The sequence below is a fragment of the Gracilinanus agilis genome, chromosome 1 (assembly GCF_016433145.1).
Source record: "Gracilinanus agilis isolate LMUSP501 chromosome 1, AgileGrace, whole genome shotgun sequence".
NCBI classification, from domain to species: Eukaryota; Metazoa; Chordata; class Mammalia; order Didelphimorphia; family Didelphidae; genus Gracilinanus; species Gracilinanus agilis.
The window spans coordinates 666016722-666039299 of record NC_058130.1 but is presented as its reverse complement, the minus strand read 5'-3'; positions in this window follow the sequence as shown (position 1 = coordinate 666039299).

Sequence of the window (22578 nt, the reverse complement as noted above, 5' to 3'; positions counted from 1 at the left end):
ACTTCTTTTTCTAGTCATAGATTGTGGGTTCCTTTGTAGAGAAGATATCCATGTAAAAGTGACTCAGTTTTCTAGTATTGTATTAACTCCTAAGTTGTTAGACAAAGATTTCACCTTAAATAGACTGTCCAGGTAAAGCACAACTAGATAACTTCTAAGACTCCAACTTTGAAATTCATTGGTTGTTAAGGAAATACTTGACTCATCAATAGTGTGCCTTACTATGTCTCTAACTCAGTCATACCACAGATCTCATTGTGTTACTTATGGGGGAATTGTGCATTTATTAAGCACTTACTATGTGCCAGTCACTGTGCTAGGAGATTTACAAATTGTACCTCATTTGATTCTTATAGCAACCTTTAGAGGTAGAGGTAGATGCTATTGCTATCCTCATTTTATACAGGAAACTGAGACAGAGGTTAAATGACTTGCCTGGAGTCATAAAACCAGTTGATGTCTAAAGCTAGATTTGAACTCAAGTCTTCCTGACTCCAGTGTTGTGTCCATTGTACCACCCCTTTCCCTATGACCACAAACATGCAGAGCAGTGGTGCCAAACTCAAACTGAATGGGGGCTACTAATCTATACATAAAGATCTCTAGAGCCCACATTGACTTGGTTTTAAATGTAATGTCTGTTTTATTTTAAATTTTAAACATTTAAAATTTTTATTATTTTAATTTTTTAGTCATTTAAAAAATCCTTATCTTCTCTCTTAAAATCAATACAATTAATTCAAGGCAGAATAATGGTAAAGGTTAGGCAATTGGCTTAGGTGACTTGCTCAGGGTCATTCAGCTGACTGAGGCCAGATCTGAAACCAGGACCTCTCATGTTTAGGTCAGGCTCTTTATCCACTGAGCCACCTGGCTACCCTTCCTAATGATGGCATCATCATCGTTGTCATTGTTACTATTTTTAACCCTTACCCTTAATTTTGTATATTGATTCCAAGACAGAAGAGCAGTGAAGGCTAGGCAATGGGAATTAAGTGACTTGCCCAGAGTCACATAACTAGTAAGTGTCTGAGACCAGATTTGAACTAAGGTCATTCTGACTCCAGACTTGGCATTCTACCCTGTGGAAAATTAATACTGAATTGTGATTTTATGTGTAATCATTTTCATTGTTAGGCTGAAATAACCTGCTGCCAAACTTAAGGCTACTTCCATGTTTCTCCCCACCCGCTGCCCCCTCCCAGGTTATCAAACTGCTTCTGGACCTTTCTTCTTTTGTTAAGATCTTAGAAGGATAAAAGGATTAAGAGCAAGGCTGATTAGCCATGTTGAATTTGGCTCATGTTGACTCATTTAAAGTATGCTGGTCTGGCCATGTGGCTGATAAAAGAATGTGCTTGCATCTTCCAGGTCCTGGAAAGGATCCACCCCACCTGTGATGAACAAATGAAGGAGGAGTTGAGGTCTCTAAGTTCATCAGTGGGTTGGTTCAAAGACCAATCAGAAAGAAGACATAGCTCCCCTTATGAGGCAGAGGCAGGATCACTCAAGCTCTTTTTTCATGGAAGGAGGCTAGTGAAAGGATCCATTCTTTGTTAATAGGAATTGCATACTCATTAATAAACAACCTTATTCTCAGAGAAATGGCCTTGTCTTCTTTATTGGTTAAAATCCAAACTCTACAACTCATTGTGTCACTTGGCTGCCCCATATAAATGCTAGCTATTATTATTTATTCCTAGCCATTATTGATAATAATATTCATTATTATTATTAGTGTTGCATGTCCGATTCATGATGAACTTGAAGTTCACCTCAAATTTTTTCATATGAATAACTGTCTTTTCAGAACCCTATCTTTTATTTTCAAAGGTGATTTTTTAATACAAATGTAGGACTTTACATTTATATCTCTAGAATTTTATTTTATTTTATTATCCTTATGTTATTTTATTATCCTTCTAGCCTATGGAATCCTTTTAGATCTTGACTCATCCAAAAGATCAGTGATTCCTGCCAGCTTTATATCAACCACAAATCTGATAAGAATGATGTCTCTAACTTATTCCAGGTCTTTGATAAAAATGTTGTGGACCAAAAAGGCCAAGACCTTCATTCAAGTTGTTAACTGCTTCATGGATGACTAATTACATTTGATCATTAAACCAGATCTGAAATTATTTTAACATAACAAAAATATTTATCTTAAATAATTTTATTCCCAACTGGTAGCTATCAAATGGGTTTGCCATATAGTCAACAGCATTACCCAGATCTAGCGTTCTAGTAACCTTGTTAAATTGGAAATGAGGTTACTCTATGAGGGACTAGGCTTCATGAAGCCATGCTGACTGAATCACCACATCTTCCCTTTCTATATGTTCAAAAAACATCTCTTGGATAATACTTCCTTGAATTTTGAAGGAACTAATTTTAAGCTTACTGCTTTATTATACGTAGACTCTATTATAGTGTTGTTCCTTTTTCTCAAGATCAGTATGTTTGCCTTTATCAAATTCTGTAGTTCCTCTTTTCTTCTCCAAGTTATGTCAAATGTTGCTTACAGTGCTCCAATAATCATGTTTATTAGTTTTTTTAAAGTGTCCTGGGTCTTAACAGCCCAGTGTTCACCTGAGTCTGATGATTTTATTTCCTGGAAGGCAGCAACATACTTTCTTTACTACATATATAATTAATGAATTAATAATTATAAATAATAATTGTTGTTCTTCAGTTGTCTGCCTCTTTGTGACACCATGGACCATAGCTATCCAAGGATTTTTCTTGGCAAAGATAGTGGAGTGGTTTACTATTTCCTTCTCTAGTGGATCTAGTGGATTCTTTTTTGTCAGGTAATCAGAGATTAAGTGATTTGCCCAGGATTACATAGCCGGATTTGGTAAAATGACTGAGGCTAAATTTGAACTCAGATCTTTCTGATCCCAGGCCCAGTGCTCTATCTAGTGAGCTACCTAGCTGCCTTCTAGGCGTATAGAGGTTAAATGACTTACTCAAGGTCACATAGCTAAGAAATGTCTAGGGCTAGATTTGAACTCAGATCTTCCGGATCCAGGGTCTAGTACTCTATTGGGCCACCTAGCTGCTTCCATTATTAATAATTCATTATAATGAATATGTAATTCATTATAATATAATATCATAAATATAATAAAAAGAATTAATACTATTGTGTAAGTAATTTATTTTCTTGTATCTCTACTTAATCTAAGTTATGCTGATCTTGGAGGCAGGAGATGGTCTAAATGCTGCCTCAGAAACTAGCTGTGTGACTTTGCAGATAACAAACTCTCTGAGTCTTAGTTTCTTTATCTAAGGAAATTGGAGACTTAGTTAAATGGAAATTCTAAGAATTGTACTAATACTATATAATAGAGCTTTAGTATTAGCTCTTTTTGTTCTGTCCTTTCTATCTAGTCCAAAAGGCATCCTTGACAAAATAAAATTTTCCTAATGAGCTATTTAGCTCTCCAAGCAAAAATATTTTTGTCAGTTTTCATTAAGTTTATGCCATCTGTGGTCAGAGGCATATCTTTCCTTCTCTATTTGAAGCTGCGGTCTAGAAATCCAAATCCTATTTTTCAGCTTGTCTTCTTAATCAACTATTAGTTTTGCAAAATTATCTTTGTCTTTAGAAGCTTGACTTTGACTAGGAAAATGATGAAAACAATAGTATGCCACATATGTCTTCAACTTCTTGACCAGAATATCACCGTCCACATCAACATTTCCTAGCTTCTTTTTTGACAGTTTCACTTATTCCCACATCAATCACCAGAAACAGGTAGTGGCTGCCACGTTTGGGAGGCTACGGGATGCATCTGTCCCATCTTAGTTTCAAGTTCTCAGAAGGCAGCAGACATCAGTAATATCACTGTGAGGTTACCTAACAGATACAAACTTTATACAATAGAGCATGGGCAAGCATGGATGGGATGGGATCTACATCTTTGGTAGGAATGTCCATAGAAATCAGTGTATTTATTTTAAATTTCAGTGTAAAGTAGTGGTGTGAAATGGACAGAAAGCTGGCTTCAAAGATAAGAAGAGTCAGGTTCAGGTTGTGACTGATGCATATTAGCTCTGTTACATTTAGCAAATCTCTTAAGCTCTCATTGCTGTAAGTTATTTTGTAAAATAAAGAGTTGTTATCTTGTATTGGTAGAGGGAGTTTCCTCATCTAGGAGTTCCCTATAGCAATGAAATCACAGATCTAGTACTTATTCCCATTCATATCCCTATCCTTTTAATGTATCTATATTCACCTGGGTGGAAGCAGCAGTTGAGTGGCACTATTTCTTGATTTTCAGTCAATTTATTATTCTGATTGCTTAAGACAAACTTTTTTTTAAATTATATTTTCATTTTGACTATTTCCCCATAGTTACATGTTTCATGTTCTTTCCCTCTCCCCAAACCCCCACTCCCCTTAGCTAATGCACAATTCTACTGGGTTTTACATGTATCACTGATTAAGACCTAATTCCATATTATTGATTGTTGGACTAGAGTTATTGTTTAGTGTCTACCTCCCCAATAATATCCCTATCAGTCCCTCTGTGTTTCTCCTCCCACAGTTCTTCCTCTGAATGTGGCTAATTTTCTTTCTCATAAGTCCTTCAGCCTTGCTCTGGATTCTTGCATTGCTGCTAGTACAGAGGTCCATTACATTCGATTTTACCACAGTGTATCAGTCTCTGTGTACAATGTTCTCCTGGAACTGCTCCTTTCACTCTGCATCAATTCCTGGAGGTCATTCCAGTTCACGTGGAATTCCTCCAGTTCTTTATTCCTTGCTCAAGACAAACTTTAAGCCAGATAACTTCCCTCTAAAATCTGAGCAGGGCCAAAGAGCAAGTGGGGCGCAAAGAGAGGGGGAACCTCTTGGGGAATCCAATATATACCATTTGAGACCTCAGCACTCAGTCTCTTTCCTGGACATTCCAAGCCATTTTGTAAATAGTCACTGAGGAGGTGCATTTAGAGACCCAACTCCTCTCATTATTTTATCACTGGAAGAGGTAGCTCTTTAGGATACTAGCACATCCTTTCCCCCATTCAAATGTGGATGGGACATTGTTGTCCAACATAGCTGCTAGAGCTTGCTGACTTTTCCTTACTGAAGAGTTCTTGTTTATAGATAAATAAGGAGCAGGTCTTTACTTTTTCTTGAACAAAACCCAGCCCAGTTAGATGCCTTGAGATCTTCTGAGAATAAATTACTTTATCCAGGAAGCTGACTGACCTTCAGACCTGAGGTTTAGAAAAGGTTTTATGTGACATTATTGTAGTTCAGTATTAATTTTCCACATAGCTTGGGTTCAGGCAGCACCGAGTCCTGCCTTTTGTTGGGGCTGAAGCTATGACAAATTTCCCAACATCCCCCCATCTATCAAGTTCCCTTTTGCCTATGCTCAGAATATTAGGTCCAGGCCATTCTACTGCTGTGGCTTGGAACAGAACTCAGACATGAGCTATTCTTGGACTCAGAGAGGTTAGATGACTTACCCAAGGTAACATAGGTAGTTCATAGGTGTGATTTGAACTCTTTTGGACTGTTAGGTTCCTCTTTTGTAAAAATAAACTAGATGGCCTCTTAAGGTCCCTTGTAGACTAAATCTTTGTTTAATATGATTGTATGATAGTAAGTACCTAAGAGATTGGACAATGTGCCAATTTTTAAAAAAGCACTCATTAATGCCTTGGGAAAATGACATCTAGGGTTCATCTGCTGTCAAAGAGAAATTAGTCCGTCTAATAGTGTTTAATGTATGTTTCTCCTTGGCAGAAATGATGAGATATTGAGGAAGTTCAGTCCCTCTTTGCTATTCACCTAAACCAGTAATGGGTAAACTATGGCCTGTAGGCCAGATGTGGCCCCCTGAAATGTTCTATCCAGCCAGGGGACATTATTCCTAATCTAACGAATATAATGAGAAGGATACAATACAATGAAACTTTGAAAGAGTTGCCTTTAGAAACAGACTGACAGATGAGCATTTCCTTTCCTTTGTCCCCCTCTTTAAAAAGTTTGCCCATCACTGAACTAAACTATTGGTTTTTTTTTTTTTTAATTTTTAAACCCTTAACTTCTGTGTATTGACTTATAGGTGGAAGAGTGGTAAGGGTAGGCAATGGGGGTCAAGTGACTTGCCCAGGGTCACACAGCTGGGAAGTGTCTGAGGCCAGATTCGAACCTAGGACCTCCCTTCTCTAGGCCTGGCTCTGACTCCACTGAGTTACCCAGCTGCCCCACAAACTAAACTATTTTTATAACAAACTGGGCATTCCTACCACCATTTCTTTCCATCTCTAATCATAATCTTTCTCTTACTCAAAAAGGAGGTTCTCTAATTTCTGGAGTAAGATTAAACTCTTTTGTCTGGGATCCAAGGTCATTCACAACCTAGTTCCATTTTCCCCATCTAGCTTTATTTCACATGACTCCCACCTTCTGTTCTATGCCTTGGGGACACTGGACTACTAATTTACCATTTCCCCAATACATCTTAAGTTTTCCTACTTCTAATTCTTTCCTCAAGCTCTTTCCTATTCCCCAAATATAACTCTCCCCACCCTTTCTCTATCCAATTCCTGCCTACTCTTAAATCCAACTTAAATGCCATTTCCTCTATGAAACCTTCCTTCCTACTTCCCAACCCCAGGGACTTCATATAGCACTTTACACCATTTCTCTAATGCAGTTTTCATTTATTATTTTGTATCATTTTGTATAGAACATTGGGTCTCAAACATTTTGGTCTCAGGACACTTTTAGAATTTTACTAATTGTTGAGGACATCAAAGAACTTTTGTTTAAGTAGGTTATACCTGTCAGTATTCACTATATTAGAAATTAAAACTGACCATTTAAAAAGTATTTATTAATTCATTAGATACCAAACATATTATAGTTAATGTATTTTCTATAAAATAAGTATGTTTTTAAAACAAAAAATTAGAGGGAAGAATGATATTTCAAAATATATTTTAGTAAATCTCATATCTAGCTCAAAGACATCTGTATTCTCATATCTATTTCTGTATTCAATCTATTGAGATATGTTGTTTTGGGTGAAATTTATGAACCTCCCATAGATACATAGTTGGAAAAGGGAGGAGTATTTTAGTAAGCAAGTAATATTTTAATATTTTTATGAATGTAATTTTGAATCCACAAATCCCTTGAAAGGGTCTCTGGGACCCTTTAGAGCTCTGAAGACCCCACTTTGAGGATGGTTGATGTAAAATATAAAAATACAAATGCAAAATGCATGTTTAGTAAGGGCAGAGAATAGAATAAAGATATTGAACTCCGACATAGACAGACAGTGACATTACTGATTCTATCTTAGAATAGAGCACCAAGACTTCAGAATTTTTCCATTTTTTTATCCCAGGAGCTTCTTAAAGTGTGGGGATAAATCTGAGCTTATATGTGGGAACCCTCTTTATAAATTCCAAATCAAAGTAATAGAAATAACAATAACCTGACTCAGAGAAATTGAAAGACTTAGCTGAATATATTGGGAAGTCATTTGCTCTGCAAAATGATCCAAATCTTATGTCCTGGGTTAACTGAGTGTTTTAAAAAATTTGTAGTTTAGTTAATGATCATGATGAATTTCCATTAGATGGTACTCTGATGAAGGGGAAGAAAGGAAAGGAAAAAGAGGAAAGGAAGAAAAAGCCAGGGAAAGAGGAAGGGGAAAAAGGAGAAAGAAGAAAAGAGTAGAGAAGGGGAAGAAAGGGAAGAGGAAACAAGAGAAGAGAAAGAGTCGGGAAGGAGAAGCAAGGGAAGAGGAAGGAGGAAGACCAGGAAAAGAAGAAAAGGACACAAGGAACCCATGAGAGGATCTGAAACCTAAGCTGAACTTCAAAGGGAAGCTATGGAATCCAAGAAGCTGAGGAAAGGAGGGATAGCATTCCAGGGAAGGAGCAGCTTGTATAAAGTTAAGAATTGGACTATTAGATACCAGGGGCATATAGCTGGACAGTTTAATTAAGTGTCCAGTGTTTGAGGGGGAATCATCTGTAATGAGGCTGGAATCTGACTATGAAGGATATTAGGAACCAAAGAAAAGCATTTATGTTTTATTGTAGATGCAGTGGAGAGTTACTGAATCTTCTTGAATGAGAGAGTAAAATGGATACATGATTAGCAGCCCAAAGCTCAGAGGGATTTGCTGATATCTTTTCACATTGATAGTAAAAGGCAGAAGAGGGATGCAATTTATGACTTCTGATTCCTGGATCTGAGTCTCCACCTGATGTCCTACAACTTCAATAGTGTGGAAAAAAATCTTTTCTCTTTTAAGAAAGATTCTACATAAAGTAGCATCATCATAGTCTATAAAAGCAATGCATTAAGAACTATAAACCCCTCCCCCACTCTCTTCCTAGTATATACAGAGATGTCAATGCTCTCTTACTATTGCTCTCTTGCTGCCCCTGCCCCCCCCTTAAGTCTGAGGAAGGGGAAAGTAAAGGGAAAAGGAAGAAAGAGGAAAGAAAAGAAGGGCAGAGAAGGAGAATGAAGACCTGTCCTGAAGAGGAGAGTTTGGTAATCCGTATATAGATAGTAGAGTTGATCAAATGGCAGGCCTGCAATTAGGAAGACCTGTGTTCAAATTCCACCTCAAATTCTAACTGTGTGACCCTGGGCAAGTCACTTAATCCTTTTTGTTTCAGTTTCCTCATCTCTAAAATGAGATGGAGAAGGAAATGATAAACCACTCCAGTATCTTTGCCAAGTGGGGTCATGGAAATTATTTCTATTTGTCCTCCTAAATATTGCAAGGCATTGCACTGACATTTCCAAAAGGAAATGGCTTTTATGTTTAAACCACTCTCCTGATAACTATCTCTTAACAGGGAATAAGTGATGAAGGCTAAAGCCAAAGGCTTGACTCTCTTCCTGCCCAATGCTAGCTACACAAACTCCAGCACAAATAATGAATAGGGAATGAACCTATTTATCCAAACAGATAGCAACCAGAAATCAGAGAAGTTACACAGACGAGACTGTACCAGACAATACACAGAGTGAAGGAGAACGAGAATCTTTATTCCCTCCAAGGAGAAACTGGAAATAGGGACATAGTTGAGATGTTGGCTCCCCTGTATGTTTATTTCTTCTCAAAGTCTTTCCTTCTCAGAAGAGAGTTGGAGTATTACATACTATCTTTCTCTGAACTAGAAACCAGAAGAACCTTTGCACCCTCAAGTTCCTACCAGTTCTGTCTTTCATCCAGGCGTGGATCAACAAAAAAAAAAATTTTTCTTCACCCATGAGGATAATCTTAAATTCAAATGCTCAGACTTGAATGATGGGTTACAAAGAGGGAAAAATCTCAACAGTTAGAACTACTTAAAAAAAATTGGTTTTCTCTCATCAGAGTTATTTAGATAATTTCTGTTTAAATATCCTGTAGGGTAAGTACATTGCTGAGGGGATCTCTTTCCGCCTAGTCTGTAAACATTTGTTTTGCACATATTTTGTGCCAGGCACTGTGTTAAGCTCAGGTATTTTTTGGCCTGTGCTATTCCTTCCAACTCTGATGAGCACATGTCTTTCTGTAGAGTATTTCCACTAAAAAATCCCCAAAGACCTCAACTTGGAAAGGGAAAAGAAAGGTGGTTTTGAGCATGTGTTTGTGTCTGTAGATAGGAATGTTAATGGAGTCTTTGCAATTAGTTCTCCAAGGGCCTGCTGGTTTGAAGGGACTAACAAAGAATATTCTTCGCCATCCATCGGATCCAAGATTCAGGGTAACTTTGTGCCAAGGTTCAGGAAGCCACTCCCTAGAAAAATAAAAGTTTTAGGCATGGTGGCAGTGGGTAGGGATAACCAGCTAGTCCCTGGAAGCCTGTGGTACCACATGAAAGAGCTTCTTGGGCCCAAGAGCTGTGAGTTCATATGGTATGGTTGGTAGGATGGAAATGACTTGATGGTGGCTTTTATTCCATTTCTGTTTTTCTTGGATTTTTTTTTTCAATTTCACACAGCCATGGCCTCACTTAATACTACAGACCAACTTGGCATCGAAAGCAGGCAAATTATTGTTATAAACTTATTATGAGACAATTTCATAAAACTTTCAGTGTATTGAAGAAACTGTCTCCAATGAAGAACAATGTCATCTCTCCAGAGTGGAGAAAATTGCATTTTTTGACCCCTTCCCCAGAGCCAATCTAAGAAAGAACATTGGGCCAGCATTTAATTTAGTGAACAATGGAAATTTCCGCAGTTGCCAAATTGGAATTCGAAACTGAATTAGCACAGCCACTTGCCTATCATCTATTTTCTTTTAATGATTTTCTGAAATGTTGCTATCTTCATACTTTTCCCTATACAGTCAGATTAGCTAATGCCTGGTCATTATGCAATGCTTATTTGGTCAGCAGACAATTATTCAAAGAAAGATCTTTGGTCAAAGCTTATTGCATACAGAGCACTGACCTGGTCTGGGGTATTGCAGCTTTGCCACTTACCACCTGTGTGACCTTGGGTGAGGCATTTAAAATCAATTTAACAAATATTTATTAAGCACCTACTATGTGAAAAGCACTGTGCTAGGTGCTCAGGGTGCAAAGACAAAAATGAAACTCAAGAAATTTACATTCTAATGGGCTCAATATGGCATGTACAGGGGGAACAAAAAATGAAGTGTATACAAAGTAATATAAAATTGTTTCAAGAGGGGAAACATGCTAATAATTGAGTTGGGGGGAGGGAGAGAAGAGGATCAGGGAAGATCTCAAGTAAGAGGCGGCTTCGAAAGTCTGAGCTTGTCTTGGAATGAAACATTGTTGTTCAGTTGTGTCCGATGCTTTGTGACCCCGTGGACCAAAGATATCCATGGGTTTTCTTGGCAAAGATGCTAGAGTAGTTTGCCATTTTTTACTCCAGCTCATTTTAAAAATAAGGAAATTTAGGCAAACATGGTAAAGTGACTTGTCCAGAGTCACACAGCTAGTACGTGTCTGAGGCAAGATTTGAACTCGGGTCTTCCTGACTCCAGGCTCATTGCTCCATTTACTGAATTGTCCGGCTGGCTGACCTATTATAGGAACCACTGAGGAAGCCCATTCTACATTTGGAGAGCTCTAATAGTTCAGAAAGTTTGCTTATATTGAACCAAAGACTCCTTCTTTAAACTTACATTTAGTTCTCCTTGGACCAAACAGAGCATGACAATCCTTGAAATACATTGCCCTCAGCACCATCCACCCCTGTCACTCCAAGTCTTCTCTTCTGCAGGTTAAGCATCTCTAATATTTACAATTGAATCTAAATATGACATTGGGTACAATCTTTTGATCATGTTCTGATTTGTCAATGCCCTGCTGACCAAGACACTATAGATGGCATCTGACCAGGGAAGGGCACAGTGGGACTATTAGCTTTTTTGCTTTGGACATTATCCCTTTCTTAATACAGTTTATGATTGTGCTAAGTGTTTTGGTTGCCATATGATCTTAGATTCACAGATTTTTTTTTTGCTGGCAGAGACCTTAGAAGACATTAAGTGCAACCTTTTCATTTTCCAGATGTGGAACTGAGATCCAAAGAAGGTATCATAAGTAACGTGTCCAAAATCAAAGAGGTATTAAGTAGCAGAGATGGGATTTGAATGCTTGGCACATAGTAGGTGCTTAATAAATATTTATTGATTGTTGACTGATTGAATCCAGGTCCTCTGATTTCAAATCTAATATGCTTTCCATTGTATCCCTCTGCCATGCCACACTATTGAATGACAATGAGTTTGAAAAGAATCAAAACTTCATGGAATTGATTTCAGATACTTCCTAGCTGTGTGACCTTGGGCAAGTCACTTAACTCCAATTGCCCAGCCCTTACCACTCTTCTGCCTAGGAAACAACATTTCATATCAGTTCTAAGACAAAAGGCAAAGGTAAAAAAAAATAACTTGGCTATATTTGCATATAAACTTTTGTCTAGCCATGTTTCCTCCATATTCAGCCTTTGCTGCTCTATCTAGTTTCTACTCCATGGAACAAGATGCCCCTCCCAAGTTAAACTTATCATGTCTAATCTCAACACCTTGCTGCTTACTCAAAATCTTGACTGATGCCCTCCTCAGGCTCCTTTCATCTCTGATTAGAGGACTGGAGGGTGGAGTAACAAACTCCTTTCAATACCTTCCTTTATATAGGACAGAAACTGGACTTTCTACTCTGTCCACTCTGAATTTGCTCTTCTGCCTAATATCAACCTCATGGAATAAGATGCCCCCTTGGATTCCTCTTCCCACTCCTTCCCCTAAGCCCCCTGCTTTCCTGCCTTTCCTTATGATTGTCTTCCTTTTTATTAATTGTATTTCCAGTGCTTAGAACTACATCACCAGAGCTGAGATCTAGTAGGTGCTCAATAAATGTCTTTTGGATTGGCTATTGTATGCCTCCACATTTATCCCTACTGAATTTCAATTCATTACATTTGGTCCTCTGTTCTAGATTGTTGAAATCTTCTTGGACCCTGGCTTAATTGTCCCATGTATTAAGTATCCTTTGCAGCTTTACGCCATCAACCAATTTGGTAAGGACATTATTTGTATGTATCCTCATCCAAGTTCTTTATACAAAAAGTGAACAGAACAAGGCCACATACAAATCTCAGCGGTACTCCCCTGGAGACCTCCCTCCAGAAGGTTTTGATTTTTGTTGTTATCTGACTTTATGATTTCTATCCTAAAGTGATCCACAGAAGAATTATGGATTGATGAAACTTTCCCCCTTCTCTCTCACTAACTCTCCACCTCCAATTTGTTGATAAGAAAACTATTGATTCTAATTCAGCAATATTGTTCATATCCATCTTCTTGTTTCTATTATCACTGGAGTCACCATCATTCAAACCTTCATGGACTCTGACCAGGGCTATTGTCACTCTTCTAGCTAGTGTAGTCTGTCTTTTCTCTAATGCATTCTCCACAATGTTGTTCAAATTAATTTTTTTCTAATGTAAGGCTTTAATTATTCCATTCTTGCTTGAAAATACTACCAGTGGCTTTCCATCACCCATCAAACAAAATATAAACCCCTTATCCTGGCAATGAAAGCTTGCTACAATCTGTCTCTAACATATATATATATATCCACAATGACCAATTTCATCCTCATACAATGTTTAGATAATTTTAATAGCTAGCATTTATATATTTTCTTTTTAGTTTTTTTTTAAACCCTTACCTTCCATCTTGGGAGTCAATACTGTGTATTGGCTCCAAGGCAGAAGAGTGGTAAAGGTAGGCAAAAGGGATCTAGTAACTTGCCCAGGGTCACACAGCTGTGAAGTGTCTGAGGCCAGATTTGAACCTAGGACCTCCCATCTCTAGGCCTGGCTCTCAATCCACTGAGCTACCCAGCTTCCCCCTCACATAGTGTTTTAAAGCTTGGAAAGTGCTTTATAGATATTATCTCATTTGGTCCTCACAACAATCCCATGAGATAAGTAGGTGCTATTATCATCCCCACTTTATAGATGAGGAAACTGAGATGGAGAGAGAATAAATGACTTGTCTAAGGACACAAAGACAGTAAGTATTTGAGGCCAGATATGAATTCAAATCTTCTTGATTACAGGTCCCATGTGCTATCCATGGTTTTTCCAAGCTCCATCTAGCTATATAGTTTGCTTATATTCTTGATGAGAGTGTCAGGATCAGCAAATATCTTGAATTAAATAAAACAGAATAGAAACAAATGTTCAGACCTTTACTTGAAAACCAATCTCACAAGTACTAGTTAGCATCAGCATGGTGAGAGAAGTATGTGAAAAAATGTTTGGGGGTTCTAATTGGTTTGTAAAGTTAATATGAATTAACACTGTGAAACAGTAGCCAAGAATCTAAATGCACTCAGATTTTATTAAGATAGGCATAAAACCCGTAACTTAGAAGCTAATAGTAACATTATACTCTGCCCAAGATCAGTATTATTTTATTTCATCCTTACAACAACCCTATGAAGCAGGGGTTATGAGATCATACAGTTAAGTGCTTAAGATGCCTGTTGTCTTACCTATCCTCTACTCTTGTGATGGCAAACCTATGGTACACATGCCAAAAAGCCCTCTCTGTGGGCACACCTGCAGTCACCTGCCAGAGTTTGTTACTAGAAATCTAGAGGGACTCACAGCAGAGATGTTCCCCTCCCCAACTCCATGAGCCTGAGGATATTCCTCATATAACCTGCCCCTCTACCCAGCAGCCCAATGGGAGGGCGTTCTCCCTCCCCTGTCTGGGATAAGGTGAGGAGTGGTGTGGTGAGTGGTGAGGCAGGTGAGGCAGGGAGGGGGGAGAGCACATGGCACTCAGTCTCTGAGAGGATGGACACAGCACTTGGTTTGGGGGTAGGTGGGAGGGGTGGGGCCTAGCACTCCATCTCTAAAAAGTTCATTGTCACTGCTCTACCCTAATCAGGCAGCACCTGGATTAGTTTAGGTACCACATTTTAGAAAGGGCATTTTGATAGTCTATAGAGCCATGTTGATGAATCTATGGCATATGTGCAAGAGGGAGCACTCAGAGCCTCTCTGTAGGCATGCTTGCTGTTGCCCCAGCACAGAGTTTGCCAGAGTTTGTTACTAGAAAGTCAGAGGGAAACAGGTCCAGGCTGTTCCCCTGCCCATCTCCATGCTTGTCTGAGGACATCACTTGCCCATCTTTAAAAGTTTTTCCATCACTTTGTAAGGCATCCAGTGAAAGGTAGCCAGAATGGTGAAAATTGCCAACTCAAGCTGTTTGAGGAGTGGTTGAAGGAACCCGTTATATTTAACCTGGGAAGCTAGGTGGCACAGTGGAGAGAGCACTGGGCTTAGAAGTAGGAAGATTCATCTTTGTGCATTCAAATCTGGCCATAGACACTTATTAGCTGTTTGACTCTGAGCAAGTGGCTTAGCCCTATTTGCCTCAGTTTCCTCATTTGTAAAATGAGCTGGAAAAGGAAATGTCAAACCATTCCAGTAACTTTGCCAAGAAAATGCCAAATTGGGTCATGAATGGGGACATGACTGAAACAAATGAATAACAACAAAAACCTTGAGAAAAGAAGAGTTAGGGAAGATATGATACTTGTCTTCAAATATTTGGAGGGCTGCCATGTGAAAGAGGGAATAAACATATTCTGTTTGGTCCCAGAGGAAACAACAAAGATCAGTGGGTGGGAATTGCAGAAAGGCAAAGTTAAGTTACTTATAATGAAAATCTCCTTAACAATTCCAGCTGTCTAAACATGGAATGAACTGTCCTTGGAGACTGTGGGCTCTCCTTCACTAGAAGCTTTCAAGTGAAAGTTGGGTAAACCTTAATTGCATATGTTGGACAGAGGATTCCTGTTCAGGTTTGGGTTGGACTAAATAGTTCATGAAGTCTTATCCATGTCAGATTAAGTCTTTAAAATAACAATAATAATGACAACAACAATAACTGCCATTTATATGGAACTATTGTTTGCAAAGCACTTTCTACATGTCTTCTCACTTGAACCTCACAAAAAACCTTGTGATGCAGGTTCCAGTGGATCACCATCTGCATTTAACAGGTAAGGAAACTGAGGATTAAAGAAGATAAATTACCTTTAAAGTCTTATCTCATGCCACTCCATTTCAGTACTCAAAGTTTTTTTAAAATTTTTAATTTTTTTTATTATTAGACATTTATTAATATTCGTTTTTAACCTGTTTACATACTTTATGCCCCTACTTTCCCCTTCACCCCCCCGCTCTCCCCCCACCCATGGCCAACGCACATTTCCACTGGTTGTAACATGTGTCCTTGTTCAGGGTCTATTTCCCATTCATGTCCACCTCAGCCCATGCATTCAAGCAATTGTTTATCTTATATGTTTCCTCTCCTGCAGTACTCAAAGTTTTAGTCAAATTGGAATGCCTGCTATTCTTTCTTCTCTTGTACCCTATACTATTCATGAGTTTACTCTGATGCTCATTTTTTTTTCCTTTTTTTTTTTTAAACCCTTGTACTTCGGTGTGTTGTCTCATAGGTGGAAGATTGGTAAGGGTGGGCAATGGGGGTCAAATGACTTGCCCAGGGTCACACAGCTGGGAAGTGGCTGAGGCCGGGTTTGAACCTAGTCTCTAGGCCTGACTCTCACTCCACTGAGCTACCCAGCTGCCCCTGATGCTCATTTTTATTTGGCAATTCATTCACTATTTTTTAGTGTGACTGGCTATTTTATTGGAAAAAAATAGCCTTCTTAAGAGAAAAAGAAGGTAATAAACCTATTAAAAGCTTCTTAGTTACAAATGTCCTATCATACCTACTCTATTTTTTGTTTCTTTATTCCTTGCTTTTCCTATTCTACTCCAGAGGATTTTTACCTACATCCCCATTAAGATTTGTCCACACACTAGTCTTCCATCAAGTTCCAAATCTCAGAATTTGAGAGATGAAAAGGACCTGCCTAGTTATATAATCCAATTTGTACTTGAAAGGAATCTCCATTATAATATTCCTAAAAAGTGGTCATCCATCCTTTTGCTTGAAGTTATCCAAAGAGGGAAAGCAATCCTCTGGACAGATTTAATTGTTAGAAGCTTTTCTTGACAGAAAGATTAAATTTGTTGTTTTTAGACCTCCACCCTTTGATCCTTCCTCTGTCCTCCTGTGGCCAAACAGAAGAAGCCTAATCTCTCTCCCACATCAACCCTTCAAATACAGTCTTCATGTCCTCACTTTGTCATTTCCATTCTAAACATTCCCAGGTCCTTTAATTGACCCTTCTGTGACATGGACTTAAGATTCTTTATAACTTGTTTGACTTCCTCTCAACACTCCCTAGTTAATCAAGAGCCTTTTTAAATTGTGGCACCCAAAACTGAACATACTACTTTAGAAGAGATTTGATCAGGGTGAAATACAGTGGGACTATCACTTCTCAATTTCTGAGAGTGATGTCTCTCTCAATGCAGTCCCCAAACACAAACTTTTATGGCTGCCACATTGCACTGTTGATGTGTTTTGAGTTTGTAGTCTAGTAATTCTCCCAGAATTTTTCAGAATGTCTTCTATCTAATATTTCTCTCCCACATATCTTTTATATATAAAATTGATTTTTCATTTTATTCCTCAAAATTACATGTATCCTTACTGAATTTTATTTTACTAGATTAAGCCTAATGATCTAGATTGTAAAGACTGCTTTATTCTGTCACTCCTCATATTAGCTAGCTTTCCTTCCCAGCTTTGTGCCATTTGAAAATTTGATGAGGATACTATCTATCCTTTATCCAAGTCATTTATAAAAATGTTAAAAATTCAGGGTTAAGGACAGATCCCTACAGTACTATTCTAAAGATGTGTCACATTTACATTGAATTACTCTTTGAATCCAGTCAGTCACAGAGTTAAGACTTTTTTAGATTGTGCTATTGTATAATCCAGGAGTCAGCAAACTATGACCTAAACTAAACAAAAAAAATCATTCCTAGCTCATAGGCTGTACAAAAAAGAAGCAGCAGGATGGATTTGATCCATCAGCTATATTTTTGCTGACTTCTGATCTTTTTTATGTCTCTCTATTGTCTCCAATTTCAAGATATTTCAAGATAATTTATTAAATGTTTTGCTCAAATCTAGGTAACCTATGCCAACAGAACTCCCCCTTTCAATTAGTTTTAGTAATTCTGACAAAAAGGATAACTGGTTAGCTTGGAATGACTTGAACTTGATGAAACCAGACGATAGCTTTGTAATATCACCCTTTTCTAGATATTAATTAACTATATCTTTAGTGACCAATTCTAGAATTTTCCTAGTAATATAAGCCAAACTCTCTAGCCCATAGTTTTCAGAGTATTATTATTTTTGGAAAATATGAAAACATTTATCTTCTTCAAAGGCAAAACCTTTGCCTTTTTGAATGATCTTTCAGATATTCTTGACAGTGCTTAAGGAATAACACCTGGCCCTTCTTTATCATTGGCTCATTGACTCTCTGGACTAGACTTTTGGTGTTAGTGATCTGGACTGAAATGTCTCACAATTCCTGCCAAGTAGTTCCAAACAACCAAATGAACTTATAAACAATAACTAGTTGATTAGAATGGGGCTACCTTTCATATAAGACATATGAGTTACTTAAATTCACAATCATGAGAAAACTCCTTACATTCTATCTTTAGACATAACTTAGGTCAGTGATGGCGAACCTTTTAGAGACTGAGTGCCCAAACTGCAATCTTCACTCCACCTGTGAGCCTCCTGCCTTACCATAGACAGAGAAAGGAGGAAGTGCTCTCAAAAGGCTCCTGGGCAGAGGGGCAGGTGATGAGAGAGATATCCTCAGGCATGTGTGGAGAAGGAAAGGAGAACAGCCCCCTCCAGCAGGTGTGCCATAGGTTTGCCAACATGGACCTTGGTCATTGGTTGGAGTCTCTGAGCAGCAAGTACAGGTGATTCAGTGCTCCAATCAGGATTAGGTTCAAACAATATCAAATTTCCACATTTACTCCTTCCTTGGAGTCTGTGCAGAAAAGAGCAAAACTTGACCTGAAGTTGCCCCAGGGTATTTAACATAAAAGTTTCCTTTCTCCAAAGTGGACAAATAGAGTGACCTTGGGTAAAGCCAGGCAGACCAAAGTGGGCATTGGGTAAAGTGACATCAGTTCCCTGGAGACACAGGGCAACAACAACCCAAACAAATGATTCCTTCCTTAGTAACTAATCAGGATAAAAAGTATTCAATAAAATCTCTATCCACTTTGACTATCTCTTACTCTTACTTTCACCTTTGTTTTGCTTACCTTACTTGCTAACTCTCTATAGCCACTATATCCTCTCATAATAAAGCTTGTTTCCTCACAATGGTGTCAGTTTGAACCATCAGACAATTTCTTGGATGAGACCCAATTAGCAATGCCGATATCATTAGGAGATGAGGATGATAATCATCAATGGACTATGATTGGCCTAACCCATTGGATATGCTTCTCTTTTCCATCTTAGGTCAACCCAATATATTATTTGTGTAATACTTTATTTTTTTTGTCTCCCCAGTTCCAAAAAGTAACAGGCAGAAGTCAATGACTTCAAAGTTGGCCTAAAGACACTGCTAAAGCTTAAATATCACACCATTCAGTTGTTTCAATTATTTCCAACTCCTCAGGACTACATTTGGGGTTTTCTTGGCAAATATACTAGGATGGCTTGCCATTTCCTTCTCCAGCTCATTTTGGACATGAGGAAATGGAGGCAAACTGGGTTAAAGGAACTTGCCTAGTAATTGTCTGAATTTAATATTTTTAGGTTAATCCCAAATTAGTATGGAGACCAAGATTTTCTCCTATTTAGAGGTATGACCTTAGGCAAGCTTTGTCCAAACTACCTTTACTTTATTTCTAAAATTGCTAGAATATTAACTGATTCAAGTATTAAAGGTTTAGGATTTTACTTTTATTGTCAATGATTCAAAGGCATCCTATCCTCTTTGGAATTAGGACTCTTTTCCCTCAGTTTTTCCTCAGAGGCACGTAAAAAGATTCTTAATATACTGCTAATTATTCAGGTGTCTTTAATACTTGCCCACTATCTGAAAGATAAAGTATATATTTTAGTTTAGGAGTAAAGGCATCTATGGTTCCCGGTCTACCTTTGTGACTTTATATTAGGATCCTCTCCTTTGCAAACTCTCAACTCTAGGCAAGCATCTCTCTTAGTCACTCCTTAATCTTGCATATCTGATTAATCACCAAGTCTCATTGATGAAAGCTCTGTGACAACTCTAATCTCTGTAGCCTTTTCTCCTTGTGTGCCTACCATCTGACTCAGGTTCTTGTCACTTTTCACTTGAATTAGTACAAACCTAACATGTTATAAACAAATCATTATAGATATTCTCTTCAATAACGTAGATTTTGGCTTGTCCATTCCTTTCATATGACATAACTTTTATTTTCCTCCTTGTTTCTGCTCTTTTCCAGTTCCAATCCATCTTCCAAATTATTAATGCAAAAGCATAGGGCTGACCAAGTGCCTCTTCTGCTCTAGAGTTTTTAATGGCTCCCTATTGCTTCTGGGATAAAAGACAAATTCTTATACCTGACATTTAAAGCCCTTAATAGTCTGGCTCCAACTGACCATTTCAGGCTTATTTTAGATTATTCCTCTTCGTGCTTTTTACCTTCCAACCCAATAGGTATAAATTTCATTCCTTGCTTTTGAAAATGATGTATACCCTTGTCATAACAGAGTTTCACAGGTCTCTTTCAGCTGTGAGTTTCTCTGATTTTCATTTATTTATTTATTTATTTATTTATTATTCCACTTGAAATTTTATGATGTTCCTTCTCTCAAAAATATATTCTTGCTCTGTTTTTAAATTTGGGGTATCTGTAAGAATATGAGATCTATGATCTCTGAATCCATGGCAAATTTGTCAGCACTGTTCAAATGTTATTTTTCAAATATACCATCTTCCTTATCTTGTAGTTAATTATGGACATGCTTTATCTCTCCAATTAGAATGTAAATTCAGCAGCTACATTTTATCTGACTTCGTATTTCCCACAGAATCTAGCACAGTGTCTTATGCATGAAATGTTTCTTAAAATGTTCTTGAATGATTGAAATGCTTCAATGGCAGGGAAATAAAATTAGATTAGAGCCAAAGATCAGTGCTTTGAGTTCCCCTAAGTAAGAAGTGATGATCAATAATACACGTAAAACCCAGTGGAATTGCTTGTTGGCTACAGGGAGGGATCATGAAACCATGAAAAATATTCTTAAAAAATTAAAAAAAAATAAAAGAATGAGCAATATTGTTATAAAAAAACAAAATAAAATTAGCCAAAGGGAACTGATTAGATTGTCCTTAAACTGATGTCCTTTAAGGGGGCATGATGATACAGGAAATGTAATACTAAAACTGAAATAATAGAAATAAAAAGCCCTTTCATTTTATTTTATTTTTGCTGCCTCACAACTATTTATAAATAAAGTCATAGGCTCAAGCGTTAATATATATATAAAAAAAAGAAGCAAGAAGGTATGAGTATGAGTATATAGGAGCTAGTGACATCAGAAAAGCAGGGAGGAAGTATGTATCTTTAGGAAATCAGACCTCAACTGCATGTGATTTTGGTGTCCTCTAGTGGTATAATTGGCAAAAAGCTTATACTATGGCTCTGGTGGACTATATTTTTAAATTTAAATGTGTCCCATGTAATTCCAAATAAGTTTCTATTCCAAATAAGATTTCTGTTATCCAACAGGAGTTCAGATGGCAAAAAGTTTGTTCTGAGTATCTCCTGGTAAAGCCTATCTGACTACTAAATAGATGAGAGCATTATACAGGTAAGTGGTGTCAGCATCCTCTGTCCATCTTTGGCATGAGGTGACTTTGAGTGATCAAACACTAATGATAATATTAGCCATGCCTACTTCATAGAATTGGTACAAGTATCAAGTAGGATCCATTCCCCAAATCCTGAAGAAATTGTGCAGTCTGTAGAAGGATTGTCATGAATTGAAATATTCTTATCAGCTGCTGTGGGATTAGAAAAACCTGGTAGGCAGAGTCAAGATGTCAGAGCTGAGGCAGCAACCCAACGGTACTCTCCCAACATTCTCCTCCAAACGATTTTAAAATCATATCTTGAATTGAATTCTAGAGTGGCAGAACCAAAAAAAGGTCAAGATAAGATATTTATCCACCCCAGAATAACATCGGAGGTTGGCAAGATTGGTCCATGACAGGGGGATGGGGGCCAACCCAGAGCTCCTGCTGTGGCAATACCATCAGCAAGCCTTGGAAGTGGCTGTGACGGTAGCAGAAACAGCAGCTTCTTGAGCACTCAGCCCAGAAATGAAAAGGGAGTGGGACAAATGGTCAGAGATTACAGGGGGGTGCTTTGCTGGCCTTGGGTGCAGATTTTTTTTTTATTTTTATATTGCCTATATGAAGTTCCAGGTCACAGTTCCAGGGTCAAAAGGAGCTCTAGCACTTAGAGTTGCAGAGGAACAGGGGCTGTACTCACAGTTCCAGGGCAGAGAGAAAGGATTTGTGATCTCTCCTAAGAGAGCAGGGAATGTGACTTTAGCTTCAAGGCAGAGAGGAGTATTAGTACTTTCAGGCAAAGGTATCTGATCACAGTTCCAAGGTCAAGAGGAATGCTAGCACTTATGGGTCCAGGAGAGCAGAGGACTTTCCTGGGTAAAGATCGCAGCACAAAACAGGAGAGCAGTGACTACATCTATCCTTATATAATTCTGGATGCACTGAAAACTTACAGACCCCCAGAACTAGCTCAGAAAACTGTAGTACAAAAAAACTTGAAGCTTGAGATAGTGCCTTTCCCTCACACCTTGGGAACAGCATGCTCAGCTTTAACATAAAGATAAAAGTCAAGAAAAATGATTGATGTTGGAGGAGATGTGGAAAAACAAGGACACATACATTGTTGGCAGAACTGTGAATTGATCCAACCATTTTGGAGAGCAATCTGAAATTATACTCAAAGAGTTATAAAGCTGCATATATCTTTTGACCCACCAACACCACTGTTCCTTCCTTCCTTCTTTCCTTCCTTCCTTCCTTCCTTCCTTCCTTCCTTTC